The sequence below is a fragment of the Sceloporus undulatus genome, chromosome 2 (assembly GCF_019175285.1).
Source record: "Sceloporus undulatus isolate JIND9_A2432 ecotype Alabama chromosome 2, SceUnd_v1.1, whole genome shotgun sequence".
Taxonomy (NCBI): Eukaryota; Metazoa; Chordata; class Lepidosauria; order Squamata; family Phrynosomatidae; genus Sceloporus; species Sceloporus undulatus.
The window spans coordinates 313,397,895-313,416,454 of NC_056523.1; the positions used below are offsets into that span (position 1 = coordinate 313,397,895).

The window sequence follows — 18,560 nt, forward strand, 5'->3', positions numbered from 1 at the left end:
ATAAAAAAAAATTGCCCAGTGGCTGTAGGATGACAACTTTCTTGGGGCAACTACCAAGAAGGCCCTCTCTTACAAACTAGAAATCGCAAAATTCCACAGCATCGAGCCATGGCAGCTCCCACCTCATCTGTCTCCAAAGATCCCTTCCCTAAGATCTCAAAGCCTGGATAATCTCATATAAGAAAATATGGTGCTTCAGATAGTCTCGAAAACCAGTTTGGTACAGTGGCCTGAGTGTTGGATTAGGTCTTTGGCAGATAAGGGTTCAGACTGCCTCTCAAGCAGTGGAAACAGACATAGGCTGCTGCCACACTGCATCCTATGGAATCCTGGGATTTGTAGTTTGTTGTGGCACCAGAGCTCTCTGACAGAGAAGTCTAAATATCTCAGAGAACTACGAAGCCTAAAATTCCATAGCATTGCGCCATGACAGTTAAAACAGTGTCAAACTGGATTAATTCTGCAGAGTAGATGCAGATTGGGTGACTTTGGGAAAGTCATATTCCCTCAGCCTCAGAAAAAGGAAAGGCAAACGCGCTCTGAACAAATTGTGCCAAAAAAACAACAACCCCATGATAGGTTTGCTGTAGGGCTGTCATAGCCAGAAAAGACTAGAAAGCACACAGGGACAACGACAGCCTCGATCCAAGCTATATGGGATGAATTCCCACAATCTCTCAACCGTTTTCCCTGTCATCCTGGGTTTATTGGAATGGCAGAGTAAATCTCCAGGTTGCCTACCTTTGTAATTAAACTGTGCCTTGTAAGCTTTCAGGGAGAAAGCTTGTACAACACAGCAGTACCTCTGTTTTCCAGGGAAGAGTTTTTGGTTTTATAATATAGAGAAACACTCAAAAGCCGGATCCTTCAGCCACCTATTTGCACTCTGACGTGGCACAGCTCATTTTGCCACACACTCTTATCTTTGAAACAGACACATTTTTAGCCCATGCTATTGAACTGGAAGCATATTGTATAAGCACAAATGGACTTGGATCAGACTGCTGACATTTTACAGCCCTCACACTTTTGATCAGCAACACTGTTAACAGGCTCATTCTGGTGAAGTGACAGCACCATTTAGAAGCGGGCTAAAATTTACAAGGGTTTCAAAGCAAAGAAATACAATAGTGTGTTAACTATGGTCAAGTTCAAGTTTTGTCCCTATGATTACGTAGGTTGATATTTTAAAAAGAATCCAAATAAAAGAATAAGCGGATACACACAAATGGATTCCAAAACTGCACATATCAAATGCATTCACACAGCTGAGCTTTGATTTACACAAAAATCTGATTCCTCCGCCTCAAATGATGCAGCCCTGGAATGGAACAACAGTGGCAACACAAAAATAAAAGGTGGGGAGCAATTTTTCCATTTTTCTGATAAACATTTTTCCCCAGGGTTTATTTCAAAAGGCTTTTTTTTCTCCCCCTTTCCCTTCCCCCCAGATCTTTACATCTATACACCAATATTTAGCACTCTAACATTCCAGAATGTAATCATTAGAATCTGGGTATAAGTCCCTCATCACAGCTATACACACACACATACACACTTCTCCCCAATTTGACTTGGATCCCAGAAGTTAATTGCTAAATTGCTAGAGAGAGAGAGAGAGAGAGAGAGAGAGAATTATCCAAAATATTTTATGCATTTTATATTTTTTGCTTCTTTTTATTAATCATGCCAATAAAGAAGGGGGGAGTATGCACATAGTATAGCTAACTTCTGTTTAATTCTGGACAGAAGCCACACCCCCCCCCCCCGGTCTCTCTCTCTCTCTCAATCTCTCTCTTTCTCACACATAAACACACACAGACAGAGCAGCATTTGTTTGTTTGTTTGTCTATTAATTGATTTGATTTATATACCACCTTTCTCCCAACAATGGGGTCCAGAGGATCAGGGTCTTTTTAAAAACTTAATTTAAAAACAATTTAAACCTCAGTTACTATAGAACAGGATAGTATTCGGATTTCCAGGCCACTCGAATGTGCCCAGTAGATGAGAAACTGTGACAATACCACAGCTATGCAGAGGATCCAGTGTAAGAGGGTGGGATGTTGTTTGTTGACATCTATTCAGATTTTTAGACTCACAAAACACACATGGATATGGGAACACCATCACTGGTAAGCAACGCACACTATTTGATATTAATAGTGGGATACGATTAAGTGAAGGCTGTTAATAGTTGGTAGCGTTCCCAGCAAGGGAAGGAGGGGAGGGAACCCGTGCATTTTAAATAGTAATACGAGAAAAGCCACCAGTATAATTCCAGCCCCGTGGAAAATGAAGCTGGCAGCACAAATTGAGGACACTGAATTCTTTTTTATCCCACCTCCTGTTCCAACATCTGTTTTGGCTGGCGTCGGACACAGGCATCCTGACTGATGTCACCTAGCCAGCAAAGGGCTCGGCTGCAGCTTACTGTTCAAGAGGAATACATACCAGAAAAGTCATACAAGAGCATAGAAGCTGAGGGAACACAGTTTCAGTAACAGCTTTCTGACAACACTGCTGAAAGCCTGGCTGCTTAGCATAACCAACCATTCCTTCTATCCCAACCCCTCACCCCCAAAGAAAGAAAAACAACACCTTATAAACAAACAGGAACTTGACTTCCAAAGTTCCTTTGTCTCATTTCACACTCTTCACTGAATGATGACAGAGTGCCTTGCCAAAGTGTGAGAGGCTGAAGAACTAGCTGAAAACAAGCACCCTCCCAGAGCTTAGCAAAGTTACTGTTTACACTTTGTGTATGTGCTTTGTGCCTTCAAGTCATTTCTGAATTATGTCAACACTAAAGCAAACCTGTTATGGGATTTTTCTTGGCATGACTGGTTAAGAGGAGGTTTGCCATTGTCTTCCACTGAGGCTGAGAGCATGTGACTTGCCCAAAGTCACCCAATGCATTTCATGGCAGAGTTGGGAATCGAACCCTGTCCAGTGCTCAAACCACTACACTACACTGGCTCTCACAATGCCCCAAACTCTCAGCCAGCATGGGATTTTAAATAATAATGTCTGAAGGTCCACATGACTCCTACTCTTAGTTCAGGAGTTCTGAGTAAACATTACTAATTGCAGTAAGGAAGTTACATATGGTAGCATTATTTTGCATTGGTGTTATGCTATTTTGCAAATGTAACTCTGTTATATTATTTTGCAAATGTATAGTTTTTATTCCCTCAGTGAACCCTGAAAGTAATATGTTACAGGGAATGTTGTTACTTCTAACACATCAGCATTGACATCTGTGCTGGATCACAACTCAAACCATCCCTGGCAAAGGTTTTTTGGTACCAGCATCCTGGTTATGGAAACCCCTTTCCTTCGAAACTGTGTACTTCCGACAAATTTGTGTCTCAGGCTGAAATTAAAAACAAAGTAATTTATAACTGCTTTGGGGATCAAGTGTCTGGTATGTTTTTATTGCAGCTTCTCTGTATTGTTTTGTTTGGATTTTGGTACTTTATTAGCCATTTGTAATTCATTATTTTAGGTTTTTGGTATTTGTTATTTTAGCTTATCAGAACTTGTGATTTTAACTGGGTGTTTTCATACAGACTGTTAGCTATACAAAAATATTGTGTGGAAGGGTAGGTTATAAACTGGAAAAAAATAATTCCCAGCAGGCAGGCTGTTAGCCATGTTTGCTGGATAGCCCAAAACATCTGGAGGGGACTGAGCTGGGGAAGACTGGCTTATGTGTTCACTAATTTCACTTTCCTATTCATTTCAGTATAGGCAAATCACATGCCTAATATCTTAGTAAGTTAAATATTCATGTTTTTTTAAAATGAAATGAAGTGGAGAGATCAAATGGCACTTTACCATAGGACTTGTAACATTAGTGAGTACAAAAATACAAAACAGTTCCAGTTTGCTCTTTAAAAGTCTACAAATATGTCAGGCAGCTGCTGAGATCCACAGCTATGCCAATAGCTTAGAAAACAGGTTAAACTTTTAAAAACACAACTGAAAATACTAAGGGCACACACTCAGAAGGACATAAGCGCAAACCATTTTTTATTTTATTTTTTGGACTATCAGTCTTGGAATTCCCAGGCTGGCATGCTGCTGGCCAGGGGATCATGTGTATTGTAGTCCAGAAAGGGAAAATGTCCATGCTCTGGCAACTGACTCCTCATTCAAGCTCTAAAACCAGCACCATCCTGCTGCTTCTGGTTTCCCAAATTTTCAGGAATACTCCCCTCCGCTGGCCCCTGAATAAATGAAATGTTTAATAAGCTAATGCTTGCATCTTTTCCATCAAATTCATTTCCTATGAAAGATCTCTAGGCCAGAGAATATATCATTAATGAAAAACAGGAGTATGAATCCTTTCCATAAACCATTTTATGTCATGTTATAGATAGCTGAGAAAACCTGCCATTTCACATAGCTATCTACTGTTCAAAGACAGACAATCTGAAAGTGCTTGATAATTCAGACAGATCATACTTTTATCAGAGAGACACATTTCTATTTTTACAGAAGAACCCTTCTAAGCCTTTTCCCCAGATGTAGGAATCATGTGACCCTATAGAAGATGTTGTTGAACTACAAGTCCGATCAATGCTAAATAATATAGCTCATAGTGAGAAGTGCTGTGAGTGGCAAGCCAACATCAGGATGACCAAACGATTCCCACCCCTCCTTTTTGCAAGTTACAAAATGGCAGTTCTATGGATGCTTCACCCATCACTGCATCTTCTCAAAGCTGCACCACTGGTTTTCTACCAGTTGTGAAGCTGTGTCTCATTTGAGGAAAGGTAGTAATCCAAAGACTAAATCTAGTTTCTCACTTATGATAACCCTAAGGTGATTCTATTGCTGGATTTTCTTGCCAAGCTTTGTCCAAAAGAGGTTTGCCATTGCCTTCCTCTAAGGCTAAGAGTGTGACTTGCCTGAGGCCACCTAGTGGGTTTCCATGGCTATGCAAGGATTTGATTACCCCGTCTTTCAGAGTCCTAATTCAACAATCAAAGCACTATGCTTGTAATATTACAGCAATAGCAAGTATGTTTCTATACTGCTTATTAGTGCACTTAAGCACTCCTTAAGTGGTTTACAGTGTGTAAGCTAATTGCCCTCAACAAGCTGGGTACTCATTTTAGTGACCTACAGAAGGATGCCAGGCTGAGTCGACCCTGGAGCAATGCCTGGGATTGAACCCTGTGGCTGTGAATGGTTGTAGTACAGGCATTTAACTACTGCACCACCAGGGCTCCTATTAATCCTGTCTAAATTAATGGACCCACTGAAATAAGTGGGATTTGAATTATCTGTGATTTGTTTCAGTGGGTCTATTCCAGGTAGGCATGACTCACTAGAAAATGTAATAATCCTTAGAAAGATGGAGAGCAGAGAGTGGGAGAAAATACGGTAGACTGCATACTAGATGGAAAGACATAGTCAAGGAGGCTATGGCCATAAGTGTGAAAAAACTGAGCAGAGTGGTGAGGACAGGGGGTTCTGGAAGTGTCTCATCTATGGGGTCACCATGAGTCGAAATCAATTATAAGGTACACAACAACAACAACAACAACAACAACAACAACAACATTCTGGGTAAGACTGACAGGATTTAACCTCTTAACAACCATTTGACTGATTTCTAAGGCAATAATGGCTATTAACAAGATATAAAGTTTTATTTTTACATAGCAACATGACATCATCTCTGCACATAAATGATGTTTCCTCATCTGTCAGTGTCCACTGAAAAGTCCTAGTACATTATTTTCTAACCAGGAACTCTCCTATAACTCCTACCATATCCACACAAATATGTCCACTGAATGGAGGTGAGGATAGTTTTTGTCAAAAAGCTAACTTGCTGTTGTTGTTAAACCTTTTGTTGAGAATGAGAAAAAACGAGGTGCAACATCCATAGAAAACACAGCGATTTGTCTTTTTCTCCCTCTCTATCTCTTTTCTCATTGTGCATTAACCTTCAAAACAAAATACTCTCTATAAAATAAAAAATAGAATACCTATATACATTGCTGATAATATTCTTTAAAAATGAGACCTAAAAATGAGACCAAATTAGGGGGAATAGCTAATACCCCAGAGGACAGGATCAAGATTCAAAATGACCTGAATAGACTAGAAAGCTGGGCCAAAGCTAACAAAATGAAATTCAGCACAGAGAAATGTAAGGTATTGCACTTAGGGCGTAAAAATAAAATGCACAGATATAGGATGGGTGACACCTGGCTGAATGAAACTACGTGTGAAAGGGATCTAGGAGTCCAAGTAGACCACAAGTTGAACATGAGTCAACAGTGTGATGCGGCAGCTAAAAAGGCCAATGCTATTTTAGCCTGCATCAATAGAAGTATAGTGTCTAGATCAAGAGAAGTAATAGTGCCACTGTATTCTGCTCTGGTCAGGCCCCACCTAGAATATTGTGTCCAGTTCTGGGCGCCACAATTCAGAAAGGACATTGAGAAACTGGAGCGTGTCTAGAGGAGGGCGACTAAAAGGGTGAAAGGTCTGGAAGCCTTGCCCTATGAGGAACGACTCGGCCTGGGAATGTTTAGCCTGGAGAATAGAAGGTTAAGAGGTGATATGATAGCCCTATTTAAATATTTGAAAGGATGTCATATTGAGGAGGGAGCAAGCTTGTTTTCTGCTGTTCCAGAGAACAGGACCCGGAACAATGGATGCAAGCTACAGGAAAAGAGATTCCACCTGAACATTAGGAGGAACTTCCTGACAGTAAGGGCTGTTCGACAGTGGAATGCACTTCCTCGGAAGGTGATAGAGTCTCCTTCCTTGGAGGTCTTTAAACAGAGGCTGGATGGCCATCTGTCAGGGATGCTTTGATTTGGATTTCCTGCATGGCAGGGGGTTGGACTGGATGGCCCTAGTGGTCTCTTCCAACTCTATGATTCTATGATTCTATTTTACAGTAAAATGACAGCTCATTAATTTAAATGATAGGCTCCTTATCACCATGACTACAGGGCTGAAACCAGGCATTCACAGCACAGCCCAAGTAACTTAAGCAAACAAGGGAACATGCAATGAGCAGTCTGCTTCGCAATGCTTCCCTGCCCACCCACCTCAACCCCACTGTATAGCAAAGAATACAAATGAGCACAAATGCCTTGTAATTTCCAGATCTTGGGAGTTAGGCACTATGATGACCTGTTACTTGGAATTAAATCTCCACCTTTTGTGTGTGCAGTAACTAAGGCATGGTGAAATTACATTATGAAGGTAAAGAGGGATAATTTCCTACCTTATCCAGTATAACTGTAAATATTATTTTCATAGGCTCTGTACATCCTTCCCACATCCTCTCAATGGCAAGTCCAGACAGCCCAGAGCCCAATCCCAAAGTCTGGTGCAATTAGTCCGGATGATATCCAGCCAGTTCAGCACCAAACCCAAGGTATACCCCCCTTATTAACAGATTTTTAAAATCACTTTTTGCTATTGATCTTCCTGGAAGATCTGTTGTGATTATGGGCATCTGTTCATATGCATGTGCCACTGTGCAGCTCAGCACAGTGATGGTGAGTTGCTCGCTCTAAGGTTAGGACAATGGTGGCCCACTCACTCTGACCTCAGAGCGAACAACTTGCTCTTGTGGCACGGCAAGATGTGCATGTGATCAGCTTCCCCATATCAATAGCAATAGCATGAACATTTATATACTGCTTATACAGTATAAGCTAATTGCCCCCAACAAGCTCGGCACTCATTTTACCAACCTACAAAAGGATGGAAGGCTAAGTGGACCTTAGATCCCTGCCTGGGATTAAACTCACAACATCACAATGAAGGGTCCCAGGTACTGGGGAAAGTTCATAGAATCACAGAGTTGGAAGAGACCAAAAGGGCCATCCAGTCCTACCCCCTGCCATGCAGGAACTCTCAATCAAAGCATAGTCAACAGATGGCCATCCAGCCTCTGTTTAAAGACTTCCAAGAAGGGAGACTCCACCACACTCTGAGGGAGGTTGTGGCAGTTCCAGGGCCAAAATACTCCAGGCTTCTCCTAGGGTACTCTGGGCAGTGCAGACACCACCATTGCCTGGTCTTATTACTTAGCTGTATTTTCTGCCAGAGGCCAGAAGCTTGTAGCGTTCTGATATGTGTTTTGAACAACTAAAAAGGGGCTATTTTAGGCCTAGTACAGAACACCATGAAACGGAGATCTGCAGGTGCCTGTTTTTACTCTGGAGGGATGGTGCAGCCTCCAAACCGCGCGCCGTCACTCCAGAGTAAAAAGAACCCGAAAAAAACGGGTTGTCTTTGTGCTGCCATTGTTACGTCGTGAGTGCGCCAATGGTGCACTCATGATGTAACTGGCACAATGCAACATGCAGACGCAGCACCCATGTACGCAGGATGCCGCCATGATTACGCTGCCAGCATGTATTAGGGTTGGGGACCGTGCGGTTGCCGCGCAGTCCCAAACGCTAAAATCAGTGCCAGCACAGCGCATTTGGGCCGTCTGTTTCAGCCCTTAGTTACTTTTGAATAATGAGGAAGTAAAGAGTTATTTTTTAAGTGTAATCACATTACACAATAGTAACTAAATACTTTTGAGGGCCTCAGAACTGCAACTGCAACACTGACTTTTAAGAAGTAACTTTCCACATTCTAGCTATTTCTGTTCCTCTTGGATGTTGCTAGTGGGGAAATCTCTCAAATTTGTCTTTAATTCAAGACCACACTATCAGGCTCTTCCCTCCTATTGGTGTATAAAATCCCAGAATACACAATTGTGAAGGGTTGTGAAAGAAGAAAATCTCTCAAGGAATCAGTACAGAAGTACAGTGCGCCCTTACTTTACACAGGGGATCCGTTCCGGACTCCCCCGTGTAAAGCAAATACCGCGATTGCTTGAGCCCCATTTAAATAAAAGGGGCTTGTGTGCGCTGCGGCCCTTCTCCCCATGCGGCTTTCAGCGTATGCTGAAAGCCACGTAAAGCACTGTACTAGATAGCTCCTTACATAAACTGAGGAAAGTACAGTATGGTCTTTAGGACAACCCAATAGAATTCTAGTCTAAATCTTTGCTTTGAAAAGTTATTTACCTCAAACCAGGACTGACTGTTCACTTTACTGAACTGTTGTATGCCTAGTCCTCATAACATAAACTGAAAGGTAAATAGGCTTATTTTATTCCACAATACCAGTGTCATTTGACACCATTTTACAAGGAATGCCCAGGTAGCAACTCATTCCTGTTCATCTGACAGAAACACCACCTTTTCAAGTTTTCCCACAATCCAAGAGGCCCATCTTATATGAAAAACATATTAAAAGAACTAAATGTATTGGTTTTGACCAATAAAGACCTCAAAAGTTTGGTGGTCCAAGATATTGGAAAGATATCTTTTCTAATATGAGCCTATTAACAACCTGAAACCTTCAGCAAATGCTCCAAGAAAGTTAGGCTGATGAATACAGGAGTAAGGGCCTTCTCTATAGCATCATCATTGTGGAACTCCTTCTCAATGGAAATTCAAGATGCCTCCACTGCTGTTGACATACCAACATGGAAGTCTGAACAGTAATGTTTTTTGAGGTCTTTCAGCTTTTAAAAATGGGTTCAGTCTGATTTTTTTAAATAGTCGTGCATGTGCATACACACACACACATGCACACACACACACAATTTTTAGAAAGACAGACAGACAGATATTGCTTTGAGGGAGGCAGTGGCCAGAAAGATATAAATAGTTTGAATTTTTTAAAACAAAGATATAAGGTATGTACCTAAACTTCCCATTTTTGAAAAGGGAAGAAAATATTCAGTTTAAAAAACTAAGGTTAAAAAATCAAGAGGACTGGCACAACAATATGCCACTCCCTACCCACACAAATAAAAAGAGAAGCATAGATTAACAATGAAAAGAAAGCCACTCAGACATCTACCCTACGCCTGGAATACGTGATGTCCCTGCAGGGAGGGGAATTCTAGTCTTCCAATCTTGTGTCATCGTCTAGAGGTAAACTAGGACAGGCCGCCCGCTAAGCTATGCCTGTGATTGCAAAATTATTCTAGCAGAACTGCTGCTAGTGCTGCTAAGAACAGCCTGACACCACAAGCACTTCCCCAACACTTAGATCAAAATCCAGACAAAGCTTTTCTGGCCATAACCAGAAAAGTCTTGGCATGAAATTTAGTATCATTTAGTACAACAGTTGGATATAATCAGGCAAGATGGGAGAAAGACATGAGTCACTTTGTGACTATGGCAGTTCTACATTCCAGTGCCCAGAAGGGGTCTGTGCCTTTGTCAGCAGTTCCTAAAGAATCCAAATCCTTGAATATTTTGTGTATGAAATTGATATTCTGTCAACAGAAAACACAGTAGTCCTTGCTTATACCAGTTGTCCACCATGTTCTTACATACTGATAGACCAGCATGCCAAGACACAGACACATGGCTCTCTAAAGGTGTGAAAAATACAATATAACTGAGGAGACAGGGGGAAGGTTATTAGCCTCCAAGTCTTGCACTTTAAATGTTAGGTCCCACGCTCTTGTTTTACTCCTCATTTTACGATAACCTGTAATGAAATACATCCTGCCTGCCTGAAAGCTCTTCGGACTAAAAGAGAAAATATTTGAAAGGTCATAAACACTCAGTGGCAGTAGGACTACAGACGCCCCACACGAATGTTTTCACTCTAAATACATAAGGCTTGAAACAGCTGCTGCCTACAGACCAAATCCTAGGTCCGATATCAATCAAGTACACATGAACTAGCCAAACTGGAAGAGACTCAGACTTATTTTGTGCAAACCGCTTTCACAAAATGCACTCAGTTTTGGTTTAAGAACATATGCATTTCCCACCACAACCTAAAAAAGTGTTCCCAATAAAGCAGAGGGGACTCCAAAGTGAAGTGATCCTACTTTCTATTTAACAGCCACTTGAAATGGGATAGGATCACATGTAAGCGTCCTTGCACTGGTGTAATGCCATTAGTTTACTGGTACTGGACTTGAGAAGGATGCTGAAAGCTGCTCTGTGTTGGTACAAAGCAGCCCTCAGCCAGCCAAAGTGATGAAGGAAAATGCCAAAAGTGGATAGGAGAGGGACCATGATACAAGCCCAGTCCTTGGCATCCCTTTCACCATCTGTAGTTGGAGATAACTACACAGAAAACAAATGATGAAATCAGAAAATACAAATTACTTACAAAGTCAACTTCATGGCTAAAAAAATTTCATATGGCAACTTAACAGTGTTAAAAATTATTGTTAGTAGAAATATAGTTTACAACATTTCATATGTACAATGATGGCATTATTGGGACATATAGACAGACAGGCAGGCAGATGATCGTTTTCAAAACTCTGTGCCTTACCAAAAAGAAATAATGAACTGGTTTGTTTAGGATATAGCCAAAATGACACCTCTGAGTTAGATAATGACAAGTTTGAGTTTTCAGGGGTTTTTGCTTGGTTTTGTACATTCAAACGGCAAATCAAACATTGAACTCACAACCAAGGAGTGGGATCTGATGCGCCTACTTTTACAATTTCCAGACCCTTCCCCCAATCCCTCTCAAAACAACAATGCAACCTACCTGACTCTAACACTATCATATCTCTTTTCTATATTTCCCCTACAAGCATCCTTAAAAACCATCTTTGTCTAAAGAAGAAACATTTTGAAAATGTGCTTGCTTAATTTTGTGCCTTTTTGGTTGGCCTAATAAAGGTTTTACTGCAATATGGGCTTTGGAATTTATTTTATGGTATTTGATAGTAAAGCCAGCTTTCGTTGCAAAATATATTTTGAAATCTATTCCTATTTCCTTCTTGAAAATTGTATTTTTGTGTCAGAACCTACTACAATTGGCAAAAGGCATGTTTCTGGCTGAAAAAAAGACTGCTGGTGTGATCCAGCAGGTTTCTTAGGTTATGATAATATGGATGTTATAATTTATGATAACATAAATGCTGGATCTTATTTTGCCAGAGTTAATAGTGATTTCAGAATTACGAGGACCATACTATAGTGAGAACATGCCATTTTATTTTGGTAAGTGAACACATTTGATAGTATAACTGAAGAATCAAAGTAGCAAACAGTCCACAAACTATGTAGCCCACACAACTTCAAAATCTTCTCTCAAATGTCCCATCATCCACATATTTGTCTACCTATGATTTCAAACTATTATGTTTCTGAGATAGTTGTGGGTAAACCATTCCAAAATTTCATATCATGATTGCTAACAAGACATGATAATAATAACAGAAAATTTTGCTTCAATTTTCAAGATATTTTTTTCAACTCTTTAGATCAGCGTTGGTTAATAGTCAATTAATAATGACATCACTTCTTTAACTAGCTTCAAAACGAAGTTGAAAACCATCCTGTTCAGAGAAGCCTTCCCAGGCATTGCATAATTGTTGCTTACTATCTGATGTTCTTTTGTTGCCTGTTTATCGAACCATTTCCTGTATTGCTATGTATTGTATATGTATTATCCTACTTGAGAGTATGTATTTTCCCTGGATGAAGATTAACCTTCCATTTTGAAGCCAAGCCCTCCCTCCAGTCCATCTGCCTTGGTCCAGGCCTTGGAGATAGAGAGGAACTGCTGGACCTCTTACCCTTTCCCGCCACCACTCCCTTCTTCTTCTGTGTCATGTCTTTTTAGATTGTAAGCCCGAGGGCAGGGAACTGTCTAACTAAAAAGATTGCATGTACAGCACTGTGTAAATTTACAGCGCTTCATAAATAAAGGTTAATAATAATAATAATAATAACAAATTGTGCTTGTGGCTTGTGGCTGTCCTTAGAATAAATAGCAAAAGCGAGTGTATATTCTGCAGCATTTACACAACACCACAGAAAATAACAGAAAAATCCTCCATTGGTCCACTTCAGATATAATTTTGAATTCTAGTTTCTTGTTATGAGAACATTCGGTAGGCTCTTATATTCTGCATTCCTCGGCCCTCCTACTCTGCATCCGTCTTTGATTAACTGTGAATAGATAACCAACCAAGATCCAAAGCTATGGTCTAAAATAATTCCAGTTAGATTAATCCAGCTTTTCCTTTACTTCTACCATAGCATACAAAATATAAAAAAATTGAAGGGGACAACTAAAAATGGAAATGTTCAGTCTTGTTACTGCACACGAGAAGGAAGAGGAGCAGTACTTAACAAAGTTACTTTTGGACTAAAATTTCCAAAATCTCCCAGACATACTAAGTAAGAGATTCTGAAAATTGTGGTCCAAAAAGAATTTTTCTTCCAAGGTCTGATGAGGGAGCATGCATGATGCGCTACAGCTCATTCCAGTTCAGGACTGTGACTGAACTGGGCTTCTGTTTACAAATTGCCTCTTAGCCTTGGAATATGCAAAGCACATATCTCTAAAAATAAGCATATCTAGTGGAGAATTTCAATTTGTAAAGATACTGTTTTCCCCGTGCCCACAAAACTAGATTGAAAAAAATACAACAACCAGCTATTCCAATGAGGAATAACTGTTTAGATGAGTATCTTAACAATGTTTATAGCATCAATCAAAACTTCTGTTTACATACAATGAATGATGTAAATCTGCTCTGTCCGTATCTAACATTTCACTGTGACGTTGATCGCTCTAGATTTGGTAATACCTTGACCCTGATTTAGCAATAGCAATAAAATACCATCTATCAGTGAACTAAGCACTCCCTAAGCAGTTTACAATGTGTAAACTAACTGATGCCAACAAGCTAGGTAGTCATTTTAGTGACCTATGGAAGGATGCAAGGCTGAGTGGACCTTGGAGCCCCCTGGGATCGAACTCATAACCTTGTGGCTTGCAGTACAGGCATTTAACCACTGTACCACCAGGACATTTCCATTGTACATTTGGGGGTTATTTTTATTATTTCCTCTATGTATCGACTGTCTTTTCTGATCTTAATTTTCCCCAGGCTCTGCCTTTTTGTTTTTGTTGTTTTTGCCAACTAAGCATGGTGGTTTACAATTGTAAAATACTAAAATATTACAAAATTGTGTACATTTGTATAAACCTGGTAACAGCATTAGCCCATTGTATTATGAAAATAAAAAGTACCACCTTCCTTCAAATTATTCTAATATGAGAAGAAATGTAATTGTAATACCAAAAGAAAGGGCTACTAGTTTAGAAAATATTTTCTTTCTGGTTGCTGCTTGTGCAACTAGGTGAACAATGCCTGCCATGAAAATGAACGGGAATAAAAATATGGAAGTGAGCCAGTTTACAAGCAAAATCTTGTCTGATTTTTTAAAAAAATAAAAGCAAAATATGCATGAGGAGCAGACCACAAAAACTGCACAATTGTAAATATGTAGACATTTAGACGTGCTACTAGCCCAACAGGCGCCTTGATTCCCATTTTGGGGGAAAGCAGGATATAAATCTCTTAAATGAATAAACAGAACTGAGAGCAATACAAGATCAAGGGCCCTTTTCACACTAACATAATCATAGCACTTTCATTTCACCTTAATTGCCCTGGCTGCATCCTGTGTGAAAACCTGGATTTTGGTGTTCAGTGATGTCCCAGAATTGTCTGGCTGACAATTCTAAATGTTGTTGTTGCTGTTGTGTCTTCAAGTCATTTCTGACTGATGGTGACTCTAAGACAAATCTATCACAGGGTTTTGGGGGACTGGGAGTGTGTGACTCACTCAAGGTCCCAGGTTGGTTTCCATGGCTGACTACCGGGTAAATGTACCCTGATCTCCAGGGCTGTAGTCCAACACTCAAATCTGCATGCCACACCTTGCCATAAACTGCCAATCTCAGGATTGCATGGCAGTTAAAATAGAATCATAATGTTTTAATTGTGTAATGTGAAAGGGCACCAGATTCAAGTGGAACACTCCAATACACAGATATGAGAACCTGATGTGCACACATGCAGCCCAATCACATGGATTCAAGTGTACATGGAATATTGCTTCACACATAGTGCTTGTGTATATAATTACTTTCATTTCAGCAGCAGGTGCATGGTCTTGGACTATGCACTGTAACATCTTCCTGGAACTATACCCAACACCATAAGAAATAGGAAAGTGCATATATGCAGGCAGACAACTCTGTGTGCCTATCTCAGCCTTATTTTATGTATACCAACTGCCAAAGTGTCTCAACTTCTATCTAATATTGAAAATTACCTTCTAATGATAATTGTTTGGCGAGCACAACTTTTACAAAAATGGTCTGTGGACCCAAAATGACACATAGCTTCAAGTGTTACATTTTAAATGGTCATGAATCCCCATTCAACACAAGGAAAGATACAAATGGTGGCATGGGTAAATAAAGGGTCCCAGAACAAAACCATATTTGTGGCATGAGAAGAAGGGCACTCAAGTATGCTTTCATGGAGTTGTTTTCAAGAACTTGAATTAGCATTTTTCCCTCTAAAATAAAAAACACCCCCAAACAAACAGGGATGTTTCTGCATGCTGTACTACTAGTACTTCTCTGTTTTGCTTACTTGCATTCTTACAGAAAATAATACATATTGGCATTGACGTCTCCTTCCATGGATCAGTTTTTAATTTAAAAGCCTTATCCTTGCACATTACCCTTGTCGAACAGGCAAAATTCAATTATTTCTTGGAATTCCTTTTATGTCCTTAACAATTTTGTTTATAGAAAGAAAAATGGCAACTCGCTTAAATTCAGAGACACTGTTTACCACTCTGCTTTTGTGTAAGTTCTTTTAGCATCCTGAGCTCTTATAAAGAAGGGTATATGGTGCATGAGAGCCAGCATGGAAGTTTGTGCATTGGACTATGACTCTGGAAGCCAGGGTTTGATTCCTGGCTGGCCATGAAAGCCACTGGGTGACACTGGGAAACTCACAGTCTCTCAGTCTCAGGGGAAGGCAATTGCAAACTTCCTCTAAATAAATCTCACCAAGAAAAACATGCGATAGATTCGCCTCAGGGCCACTATAAGCCAGAAACAAGTTGAAGGCACACAACACACACACGTGGTGTATAAATCAATCAATTAAGCAAACAAATGAACTGTACAGGCAAGTGTAACAGAAAACAAACAGTAAACCTGTAGCCCTTCATATTTTGCTGGTCTACAACTTCTGTCATCTGTGACCAGCATTATGGTGTCTGGGGCTGTTAGGAATTGAAAGTCCATCAGTATCTGGAGGGCTACAAGTCTTCTACCTGTACCACCACGCCAATGTGAAACATATCTGATCTCATATGATTTCAGAAGCTAATCAGGGCCAGGGCCAGTTAGTATGAAGATAAAAGACTGTCATGGACCTCCAGGCAGGGCTAGGAAAGAATCCTGCCTAAAATGCTAAAAAACAGCTGCCAATGAGAGTTGATGTAACTGTACTAGATGGACCAATAGTTGTGTATATGGCCTGGTCCTGTTCTATCCCTTTCCCAGAAAGAATCCATTATATCTCTACTTTTTAAACAAACAAATAAACAATCTTGCAATGGGAAGCACACTAGAAATTAGATTTTGCCCCTAAAGACTCAATAATGAAATTGATTCCCAAGAGAGGTGTCATCTACCATTCCATTGCAATATCACAGTGTTTTTTTTTAAACCAGTCACTGTTGTTTCTCCTCAGGTTGTTTCTGACTTATATAGCAACCTTGTCTGTTTCACGTGGATTTATTCTATTATTTGCTATGTATCATGTTTAAATAATCAAATACTACATGTGATAGCATTTAATTAATATTTATATTATGAAGAAATATCACAATAAAATGTCTAAAGAAGTACAAATTGTTTTTGTTTTAATACTTAAGCTATAACTACATTTAATAAATTAATATTCCCCTGAAATTAGGATGGATGTACAGCACAACACTAGATGCTGACAACAGATTTTAATTATTACTTCAGAATACTTACTCTACTTCTAATTATAAACTAGGCATTTATAATAAATCCAAAAATTGTCCCTCCTAGTCCTCTAGTTGCCTCTTTCTACTCTTATTCTATCTTGAGCTCTACATAGGACATGCACAGCCATTTAAGTCAATGCCTTAGCTTTCCTTGAGTGCTCAGTATAGGGGAAAATATACATCTAACCATTGTTGACAGTACTGAAAATATACAAGACTGTTAAATAATGTTGCAGAAGAGCTGGCTCATTCACTTTCTTAATGTGAATTAGTGCTTAATAAAAGACACACACACACCGCACTCCAGTTTGCATAAGAGTTCACAAGACATCTGGGCCCTTATCTTTTGTCTCTTTCAGTCACCTTCAGTGACACCTAATATTTACATATGCATTTACTTTACACCTCAGCTTTAGTGAGCCCCAGAAAAAATCATTTTAGTACAGAAACTTCAGAACAAGAGCCTTTATGACTTTAAAAACTTCACCACCAGAAATTCAGAGAACAAAATGACCTCAAGCAATTTAATGCCATTTCAATATGTCCACAATAAAACCAGGGGGATGTAGTAAGGAGAGTAAAACCTCAGCAAAATTAAACCAAGTAAACATTTGCTGGAATTTATGTGTTTTCTCTTTTCTCTCAATCTGGAAATTTTACAAAGATTTTTCCCCTACACTAATAGCAACAATACTATTTTAAAAGGAAAATAAAGATGTCATCATAAACTTGATTCCTTTATTTGGGATCCATTTGGTGCTAGGTGTCTATGATCAGCGTGATATGCACATGCCAAGACATTAAATTGGGATAGAATAAAATTCTTGCTATTAATCACAATGTCTTCCCACTATTAGATGTTGCCTTCCTGTGTTGAACTGCGTTGCAATGATATGCCATGTTCACACAGTCACAGAAGCCATAAGGGCCAAAAAATATCTCTTTTGTTTGTTTTCTCATAAAGCTGGAAAATTTAAGAGGCTAATGGCACTCGAGCAACAATGAAACACACAATTTTTAAAAACTTGTCATGTTTTGTATATCTTTCCATGGAAAAACTCCACTTCTGTTTGTAGCATATGTAATAATCATAATAATAAAGATTTATTTATAGCCCACCCAATCACGAAGAATCCGGGCGGGTTACAACAATAAAATACATCAATTACAATACAATTAAAAATCAAACCCTAGACCTACCGCCCCCCCATACCCTGTACTAAAACAGAATTAAACAATAATAGTATAAAAACATTAAAAACATTAAAAGCATTAAAAAAAGGCAGAAACATAGGCGGGGAAGAATAGACAAATGAGGGGACAACATCTCTATATCTGGGGAGGGTAACTAAGTTGGAATTTATAAAAAGAATTTATCCTATCCCAAAACTGCATAGTGTCTCATTTGTTAGGGTTAATGGCTGAAATAATAAAACCAAAATTGAAATTAATAAATCAAAATGTTTGGGATTTCAAGACCACTTCTTTCATATTTAGAATCAGACAGCAACAAATACAAAGCAAACAAATGGTTTCCATTAAAAGTACCTACATAAGCCATTAAAACTGTTGTAAGCTCTGATACTTTTGAACAGCTTTTGATCCTTAGCTCTTAATGTGGTATTGGATGCTTATTCAACCCTGTATAGTGAGTGTGAGATCGAT

General features: G+C 39.4%; 1 protein-coding gene across 12 annotated transcripts in view; it reads right to left on the reverse strand.

Annotated features, from left to right (window-relative positions):
* NEDD4L (NEDD4 like E3 ubiquitin protein ligase) overlaps positions 1 to 18,560 on the reverse strand; it is a 406,323-nt gene that overhangs the window by 195,145 nt on the left and 192,618 nt on the right. The gene's annotated exons all lie outside the window — the stretch shown is intronic.